This window comes from Panthera onca, chromosome A2, assembly GCF_046562875.1.
Source record: "Panthera onca isolate mPanOnc1 chromosome A2, mPanOnc1 haplotype 2, whole genome shotgun sequence".
Lineage (NCBI taxonomy): Eukaryota > Metazoa > Chordata > Mammalia > Carnivora > Felidae > Panthera > Panthera onca.
The window spans coordinates 19246263-19255759 of record NC_138340.1 but is presented as its reverse complement, the minus strand read 5'-3'; the positions used below and the strand labels follow the sequence as shown (position 1 = coordinate 19255759).

The following is a 9497-nucleotide window of genomic DNA, read 5'->3' as shown; positions in this document are numbered from 1 at the left end:
AGATCCGGGGTCGGTGATTGGCTTGAGGGCAGAGCAAATTAGAAGTTAGGCTCAGCCCAGACTCGGGCCCGAGCTGGAGGCGGAGCTACGCCGAGGAATAGCTGCAAGAGTAGAGCCAAGCACAGAGGGATTGGGCTCCAGGCGAGCTGCAGGCGGGGCTGGGCTCCGATTGGATGCGGAACTCCCGGAGCCCCGCTGCCCAACGGCGGAGGCGGGCGGATCTTGTACCCCGAGGGTGGGGATCCGGTGCACCTCTTAGGCGAGCAGAAATCAGCCCTGGAGCTTAAGCGAGACGGGCTAGCTGGGTGAAGGAGGCGTGTCTTCTCTCTTGTTAAAGTTATTGAACCCAATAAACTTCTTTCAGGATCTACGGAGCCCCGGAGCCTCTCTAAACTTCGGCTTTCTCTGTCTTAAGGCGAGTTTGGCCCCTTCTCTCTCGAGTTGCAGTTTAAAAAATGTCTACTGCCACCTCTACACCTTTGCCCAAGCTATCTCCCTCAGCCAGGGTGCCTCCTCTTGTCACACAAGGCTTTATCCATCCTTCTCTGATCTAGGAGGCCTTCTCCTGCATGTAGGCATCCTGGACTTCAGCCTGGGACATGGCAACCAGACCGAGAGAGAGGGAGAAAGAGAGAGGCAGCGGGCAGGAAGGACTTACGGAAAGATAAGTGGCCCTGACCCTATGACCTGTCCCTACTGGACAGTGGCTGCAACCCTATGGCTGGGCAAAGGTGGAGTGGAGGCAGCATCGTTTCTAGCAGAACATTGCAGTCTTTCTAATACTGTTCAAGAAGAGCCCACAGCCCTGACCTCCAATGGACTTCCAGTGAAAGAGTCTGCCAAGGGTTACCCACGAAGATTCTTGTGTGGCCCCAATGCTGTGAGTCGAGGAGGCCCCGCCCAAAGACAAGGTCCACAAAGCCAGGAAGGGAGCTGGCCACCCACAGACCCCCTGTTCAGCATAGACTCCTTCCTTACCACCCTGCCACACATCTTGTTTCAGCTCCAAATCCTCAGCTGTCTGCTCTCCGCGGACTGTCTGTGGATCCCTATCTGAATGGCTCCCTTGTTGAGGAGCAATCATTGGACTATAGGTCTTCCAATGGTTCTCCAAGGATCCTCTCCTGCCTAGAGCCAAAGCTCAGGCAGGCTATGTCACAAACATGCAGTAAACATGGTGAAAACATATAATGGCCATCCAGGAACACAGACACTCAGAGATATGTACTATTCATTAGTCATAGGACCAACCTCCAACATGCCTCAAATCCATAGAACCCACTATAAAATGGGTGCACACAGTCAAAAACACAGCCTGTCCACACACAGGCTACAAACCCAGCTCCAAGGCAGGCCTCTTTCCCCCATCAGCCCCGCCCCACATTTGAGAGCTGATCCTACCTCCTTGGGCCTCCCCAGCTGGCTCCTAGCAACAGCCAACAGCTCTTGCAGTTGCTGAGCAACGGGGAGAACCTGTCAGCCCCTTGGAGGCCAGGCTCACCAGAGGTGGGCAGACACAGACCCCAATCGATGGAGGCAGGGCAGGACAGGGCCACAGGGAGGCATGTCCTCCTCCAGCCTCAGGCCAGGCTGTGTGGTCCTTGCACACTTCCACCTGATAGTCACTCCCTCTAATTATTCGTTCTTCCTAAAGTGTCCAGCAACCCTATTCCACCCCTCCCAGCTTCCCCCTCTCCATCTCCATGGGGGCCCCAAGGGTAGGGCTAGGCCTCTGCTTGCCACTCCATTCACATGCCTCCCTTCCATTCCTGGGGCTCTGAATCCTATTCTGTCATCTCCAGCCCAGCTTCTCCCCTAATCACCAGCCCCATGTCCATCACTGCTCTGAAACCTCCCCTAGACACTTTAGGCACCTCCAGTGGCCCCTGCTCCTAGTCTCTCCACTTTGTGGTCTCTCACCAGCCAGAGCAAGCCCCCCCCCCTTCCACCCCTACACCCTGTCAGTTTCTTCCCCTCCTCAACCCCCACCTCACATGTGTGTCTCTGTTCTCTGTCTCTTCTCATGGGCCTCCAGCCTCCTCCCTGGCTCTCATCTTTCCTCTACAATCCATCCTCTACATGGCAGCCAAGGGATCCTGCTGAAAGAAATCACATCACTCTCTTGCTCATAAACCTTCTGTGGCTCCACAGTGCCCTGAGGATAAAACCCAGACATTCTGGTTTGGATTGTGTAGGAAGTAGACGTGGTAGAGGGGCAACTGACAGCAAGAACTCTGAGGAGCAGTCTACAAACTTACTAGCTGCATATTACTTTGGAGAAATACCAGAAACTCCCTCTGCCTCCATTTTCTTATCAGTAAATGAGCCTAACAGTAACATCAACCCACTGCAGTGGCTAAGGTCAGGACTAAGGGAGGAAATGAAAGTAAAATGTAAAATGTTTCCATGTGAGTGGCACATGGAAAACTCTAAGTAGGGGTGAGTCCTATGATAGTGATCTCTGCAAGGCCCTGTCCCCACCCAAGGTCCACCTGATCTCCCCCCACTTAACACATCCACGCTCAAGCCATGTGACTGACCTTGTTCACTCCATCCTCTTGCTCCTCCCCTTGATCCCTCTCCACTCATTCTTCCTCCCTATCTCTCATTCCATGGCTGTGAGCTGGGCCTCTAGGACTCCACTGTCCTGGAGCTTTCCCCACCCCAGGCCCAGATCCCACTGTCTTGCTGGTGAGTCTCTTCCATCTGGGTCTCTGTTTCCAGGCCCAGAATAATCCTTGAGGGTGCAGGTAAATATCTGTCAAATGAAATGAATGAATCACACAAACTCTCCCCCAACCTTTCCAGGGGTTCTCCCCCTTCCCCCCCCCCCCCCCACCTCCTGGAACTAGGAAAGCTGTAAACAACTAATCCTGCTGCCACTATAACAGTATTTGCCATTATTGTATGTGCAGAGAAGGCAGGAACTAATTGTGCCTGGGAAGGAGGCTTCTTAGTGGAAGTGATGTGGGGAGTGGTAGAGGGAGGAGAGAGCTGAGGAAGAATGTGGCAGGAACAGGGAATCTGGAGGTGAACTGTGAGACCAGGTTTGGGGAGGGGCCAGGGAGAAAATCAAGGGTCAGAGCTGGAGAAACCCCATTGCTTTACAGCTGAGGCAATTGAGAATCAGAAGGGGCTGGGACCCATCCATGGTCATCCAGAGACAACACGGACAGCTTGCTTCCCTCCCGTTTGGGAACCCAGGAGTCTTTTTGAGAGATGTCATTTTGGGAGCAGAGGATAGCTGCCTAGCCAGGGCCTCATGGGCCCCAAAGGAAGCAGGACTTGTCTCTGTGCACACTGGTCCAGCACCACCTGGACTAGACCATAAAGACAGTGAAATGACAGCCAGCAGAACTGAGGACAGCACTCTGGCCAGAATGGAGAAGTGGCAGCTGCCGGCTCACTCAACTCCCTTGCTCACTCTGACAGCTAGAATAGCCCTGGGGCTCACCACACTCCACAGAGCAGGTGCAGCTTGTACTGAGTTCCTACCACGCACCAGGCTGAGCAGGGTGAGGAATGGAGACCCCCTCAGTGGGCCATGACACCCCAGGCCACAGGCTCCAGGAAGGGGAAGCTATGAGTACTTCCTCAAAGACAGTTTCGGGGTGGGTGTGTCTGCCCTCATTCAGAGTCCAGGAACAGGCAGGACCCTACAGGGATACCCAAAGTCCAGGGTCCTGACCACCCCACTTCCATAGCTCCCAGGTGGCAGTCCCCAGCAACTCTGATCACCAAATCACAGGCCTTGCAGATAGGGCTTCAGCAGCTTCTGCTTGTAGATCTCAGTGGCCAGAGCTGGCTCCCTCCCTGCAGCCCTGAGCCAGGCTCCACCTCCTGGGTACATCCCCTGCACTTCCCCCTTCCTGCTTCTTAGCCCAGAAGCAGTTTTGAGATTGGAGTCAGGTACCCTTCCCTCTCTGCTCCTTCCTTTCAAACCTCTCTTCCCAGGCTTCTCTTCCCTCCAGAGAAACAGTTCCAAGCCTGGGAGGTCTTGGAGTCCAGGGTCCCCCTTCCTGGTCATCTGCCTCCTTCAAAGATAATTGGCTTTGGCATGAAGAACCCAGGCCAGAAGTTTCTGGATGGGGTAGGGGGCTCCACCTGACATGGGGACAGGAGGGTCTGAGAAGATGAGTCATCTACTCAACCATTGTCTACTGTGCCACTGTGCTGAGAACCCTAGGGAGAGAGAGGCAGCTGGGACCCTGCCCTTCAGGAGCACATGCCAAACAAGTAAACAGGGAAACAGAAACAGTTTCAGAGGAAATCAACAGGGTGACAAGAGAGCCACTGGGAGTATACACAGGAGTAACAGTCTGAGAAGATCTTCAAATGATAAGAGACCAACAGTGTGATAAGCCAAAGAGTAATAGGTGGAGGTAATAGCAAGTGCAAAGACCCTGGGGTAGAAAGACACAGGGTGTTCCTAGAACAGAAAGGAGGTCAGCTTGGCCAGAATAGCAAGAGCAAGAGGTACATATTGTGATGTGAGAGAAGACTGCCATAGGGCTTCACTGAGTAGGGCAGTCAAGGAGTTCCCAAGTCCCTAAGAGATGCTGAGGTAAGGGTACATCTGAGCCTGCAGCAGGCATCAGCATCTCTAGGCCAGTGACCCATGCCTGGCCTTGCAAATACAACTGGTCCTGGCACTCAAGCTGCTACTGAGTAGGGGAGAACTGTCCAGGGAGCCCTTGGGGCTTAGTGGTCAAGTCTGAGCTCAGCCCCTCTCCTTCCCCTTGAAGAGCTCATGGTCCAACTCGCTACTGTGTCTGCCACATACACAGCCTCTAAAGGCCAGCTCCCCAAGAAACCCAGGGTCCTCAGAGGGCCTGGGAAATGATAATCAGCCTATCCCCAGGAGCCACTCTTCTGTTCACCTTGTTGCAGCCCTCCGTGTCATGCTGTCCAAAGGCTGGGGCTGGTAGCCTCTCCCGCGACTTGTTAGGGCCTTCATTAGCAATGCTTCCTGGAATTTAATTTAATGAAGGAGCAAAAACAGCCTAATGAAGGTGATGCAAAAGCAAGCAGCCCATGAGGTGCCTCCAAGGCCCAGCCACCTGGGCTCAGGGGCTTCCTGCCGATGGTAACTGGGAGTAGAGGGGCAAGAGAAAGGGGACTTGTCCTGGGAGGGATGCTGGCCACTGAGTCCTGGGAGTAGGGGACATTGCTCTGCCACACTGCATGGAGCAGATGCTACTACTGAAGCTAACTACGCAGAGGAATGAGCCTGGCTGGGGCCTGCTTCAGGCTGCTGGAAAAAAGTTTTTAGGATGCTATCAGCCAGAGCAAAGGTTCTAGGCCACCATGGGATGTCAGATGTCCAGGCTGTGGGCTAGCACCAGGGGGTGGTAGCAGGGGCCAGATCATCAGGGCCGAGTTTAGATTTCATTCCAAATTTAATTGTGATGGAAACAACTAACGTTTTGTTTTGTTTAACAGCTAGGGTGGTTTTTTGTTTTTTTTTTTTAATTAATTAATTTCAGAGAGAGATCACGTGAGCAGGGCAGGAGCAGAGAAAGAGGGAGAGAGAGGCAATCTCCCCACTGTCAGTGTAGAGCTTGATGTGGGGCTCAAACTCACAAACCATGAGATCACACCCTGAGCCTAAGTTAAATGCTTAACCGACTGAGCCACCCAGACACCCCACAACTAGTGGGTTTTTAAGGGAGGGTGACATGACCTGCTATTTTAAAGTTCCCTTTGGCAGTTATGAGGAGTAATGCCCCTGTGGAGAAGGGAGAAGGGAGGGAGACAGAGGGGGACCACTATATGGTGCAGAAGGTTAAGGTGATGGAGGAAAGCTGAAGGAGACACGGTTGTCCCTTGTCGCCTAGAAGGTAGCACCAGGGACATGGAGTGGGGTGTATGTATACCTGGGCTGAACTGTTTCTTCTAGCAAGTTTGGGCTGGTTGGTCCCCTTTCAGCCTTCTCCACAGACTTGGCCTCTCCTCCAAATAGACATTTAAAGAGTATTAGTTTAAAAGATTCTTCGCGCCCCACACCTGCTTTCCCACCTTTGTGGGGGAAAGCACTCCCCACTTCCCCTGCTGGAGTTCCCTTCGCATCTCTCCACGGCTCGAAGCACTCTATGCCCTGCCCCCAGGGCTTGCTCAGAGCTAAGGCTCCCCAGGAGCCCCAGGACTGTATTTCACAACGGGAAAGGCCCAGAGCTCAGGCACAGGGCAGAGAGCTGCGAGGGTGCAGCCTCGCAGACCAGCGCCTGTCCCGCCCCCCGCGGCCTCCGGCCACGGTCCGCCACCCCGCGCAGCGCAGCCCCCTCACACCTCCCCATTTCTTAACCCGGCTCCTCAAGTTCTCGGGCCCACGCCCCGCCCCAGCGCCCTCCGCCCTCCAGGCCGGGCTAAAGCCGGAAGCGGCCTCTGAGCTCGCGCCCCGCCTCTTCCGGGTCCTCTCTAGGCGGGAGTGCTGGACTTCTGTGGCCGCCGGAGGCCCGGCAAGGTTTCGCGGGGCAGCGGCGCCCTCTGGCGTGCCTCAGGCGCAGCGCGGGAGCCGAGGCCGACCCAGCACTTCCTCCGCCTTCGCGCAGCCTTTGCCTCTCCTGCCGCTGCTGTCTTCCGGCTGCCACTCGAGGTTATCCCCACCAGGCTTGCTTTCTCGCCTTGTTTAGTCTCCGACCCTGGCCCCGGCCTCCGCCCATCTGCCTGCCACTTGGAGCGCCCGTGGCCCTCGCCTGATCCCCGCCTGCCTGGCCTTCCCAGCCATAGAGGAAGACCGTTCTCTCGGACCATCCCCAGGACGTGCCCTAACAGCCGCCTTCTACTCCCTCTGGTCGTGGCACCTTCCCACCCTCTGTTCCAGGATGCTCTCCCGCCTCCCCAAATTCACAGCGGAGATCAGGCGCCAATTTGGGGGACCATCCCGGGCAGCCACTTCCTGGCTTCCTCGGGGTCGGATGGCCCCGTGTCTTTCCCTCGTGCCCAGCCTGGGGACGGTTGTGTTTGACCCCAGGGTGGACTTGGTCAGGATAAGGAGAGGGGTTCGGGCATGTGGGGAGGGGGTCTCAGAAGGCTAGGTCAAGAGTGGCTCTAGGAGTTCAGCCCCTTCCTTCCTTCCAGATCAGGCAACCCTGTAGAGGTCCCTGTCTGGCCTTCTGAGGACCTGACCACGTGTGGGACTGGCAGCTCCTCGCTCACCTACCCAGGATGACAAACGTTGAGGTCCTGGCCCCTTTTTGACCACCTTTCCCTTCACGTCCCGCCTGGAGCCTTCCTGCCTGCCTTCCTCCCACACACCAGGCTGGAGGACTTTTTGGACTGCCTTGGAGCCTCAGGGCCTGGCTGCACTGCCATAGCTGACCATTCCAGCCACCCAGCCCTACAAGGTGTCTGGCGGGTCACAGCACAGCCCAGACTCCCGCCATTGGCCGCCAGGGGACAGCAGAGGCCGCCTTCTGCAGAACTCGGGTTGGGGCTGGGAGTATGGGGGATCAAGCTGCAGTCTAATACTGTCCAGGTCCTGCTGTGCGTGGCAGGGCAGGTTTGCAGCCTTATGTGGTTTTGAAAGCAGTTTTATTCTTTCAGATTTCTTCCAGGGCTGCACTTTCTAAGTAACTTCCAGTCAATTATTCCTGTTCCAAGTTGTTTGAAAATCAGTTGCTGGATGACTTTAAACTGAGATCAAGGCAGACATCTGGATGAGTCCTCTGGGTCCCTCCATGTGCTCCTTCATGTCCCTGGCTACCAGGGCTTGGCCAGGCCAGGCAGTGTCCACCCTGTATACCCTGATGCCAACTGTCCAACCTCCAGCTACTGTCTTCTAGCCCACTATCTCTACAGCCCTGGCCTTCACCAACCTCCCACCCATGGTCCAATCTCTCCTCCTCAGTACCTTCTTCTCAGTCTTCCTAAAAGCCTCTGTTGGCCCTGCTCCCCTCACTTCACACAGATCTTACCAGTCTGTAGTCTTACCAGTCCTGGGGCGCCTGGGTGGTTCAGTCTAAGTGCCCAACTTCAGCTCAGGTCATGATCTCAGGGTTCATGAGTTGGAGCCCCACATCAGGCTTGCTGCTGTCAGCCTGTCAGCAGAGATCCCGCTTTGGATCCTTTGTCCCCCTCTCCCCGCCCCTCCCCCACTCATTCTCCCTCTCCCTCTCTCTCTCTCTCTCAAAAACAAAACAAAAACATTATAGTTTTACCAGTCCTACCTCTTCCTCCTCTACCCACTCCAGTCAGGCTTGCCCTTCCCTCCACAAAACAGCCGTGACCCACACATTGCCGAACCCAGCTGAAGCTCCATGCTCACCTCCTTGAGCATTTGACCCCCGTCTGGCTCCCACATGCCCTCTTCCCCCTTTGTTTCCTCCTGGCTCCCCTGCTTAGCTCTTTCTCTGATTCCACCTTGGCTCTCCTATCTCCTAATAGGAGTGTTCCAGGGCTCCATCCTGACTGCTGCCCTTCGGTCTTCACTCACCACCCTCATCTCATCCAGGCCCCTGACCTTAACTACTGTCCACTGGTTTTGCCTCCCAGACTCTGGGTCCAGTTCTGGCCACTCTACTGAACTTGAGTCACATACCCAGTGGCCGACTTGGCATCCCCACTTTGATATCTAGTCGATTTTTAAGACTTTTCATGGGCAAAACTGATCTCCCTCCCAAGAACTGCCTCCTTCAGTGGATGCAGTGGCAGTTTGGACCCTAGACAGCCTTGGAGTCACCCTAGACTTGTTTCTGCCCCACTCCACCCCCATGTCCAAATAATCAGGGAACTTTGCTGCCTTTACCTCCAGCACATGTCCAGCATCTCACCCCAACTGTGCCACTACCTGGGCTGAGCTACCTGACATGTCTGTCTGAAATTGCAATAGGCTGTGTGTCATTGTCACCCTTGGCTCCCCATCCCACACCCCAGAGTCTAAGCTCCATGTAGCAGCTGGAATAATCCAGAGTTGCTGCTGAATCAGATCCTGCCCCCTTCTCTGTTCAAGAATTGGCATTGGGTCTCACCTTTCCCAGAGAAAAATCCAAAGCCCTTATGGTGGCTGGCAAGGCCCCACATCTTCCCCCCTCAAAAGCCCCCACTTGTCCCTCCTTCCCTCTACTGCCTCACTCAACAGCAGCCACAACGACTTCCTGGTTGCTCCTCTCACAGGTATGTTCTGCTTCTGAACTTTGCACCAGCTGATCCCTCTGGCTGGAATGTTCCCTGCAGGCATCCACATGACTTCCTCCCTCTCCAAATCTCTGAAAAGCATATTTTTCTCAGTGAAGGCCACCTTGACCCACCTCCAGACCCCCTGTTCTCTATTGCTCCTACCTTGCCATTTTAGTACCTATGGTATGACCATCTTCTAACAAATAATGTAACTTACTAATTATGTTTCATGTTTCTGGTCTGAATTCAGTCCCACACCTAGAATGTAAGCTCAAGGAAGGCAAGGGCCTTCACTTTGTTTACTGCTGTGTGTACAGGTGCTGGAAGGATGCCTAGCACATGGGAAATCTTGATAAATATTCGTTGAATGAGTGAATTCC

The 9497-nt window shown here is 54.7% G+C and overlaps 1 long non-coding RNA gene across 1 annotated transcript; it reads right to left on the bottom strand.

The window, feature by feature from the left end:
- Nucleotides 1-1966: 1966 nt before the first annotated feature.
- LOC132678582 (uncharacterized) lies at nt 1967-6358 on the bottom strand. Its single transcript, XR_009609668.2, has 3 exons — nt 5877-6358; nt 4881-4969; nt 1967-2758 (listed from the first exon to the last, which is right to left on the bottom strand). It is a non-coding gene; the product is annotated as an uncharacterized LOC132678582 (long non-coding RNA).
- Between the last annotated feature and the right edge of the window lie 3139 nt (nt 6359-9497).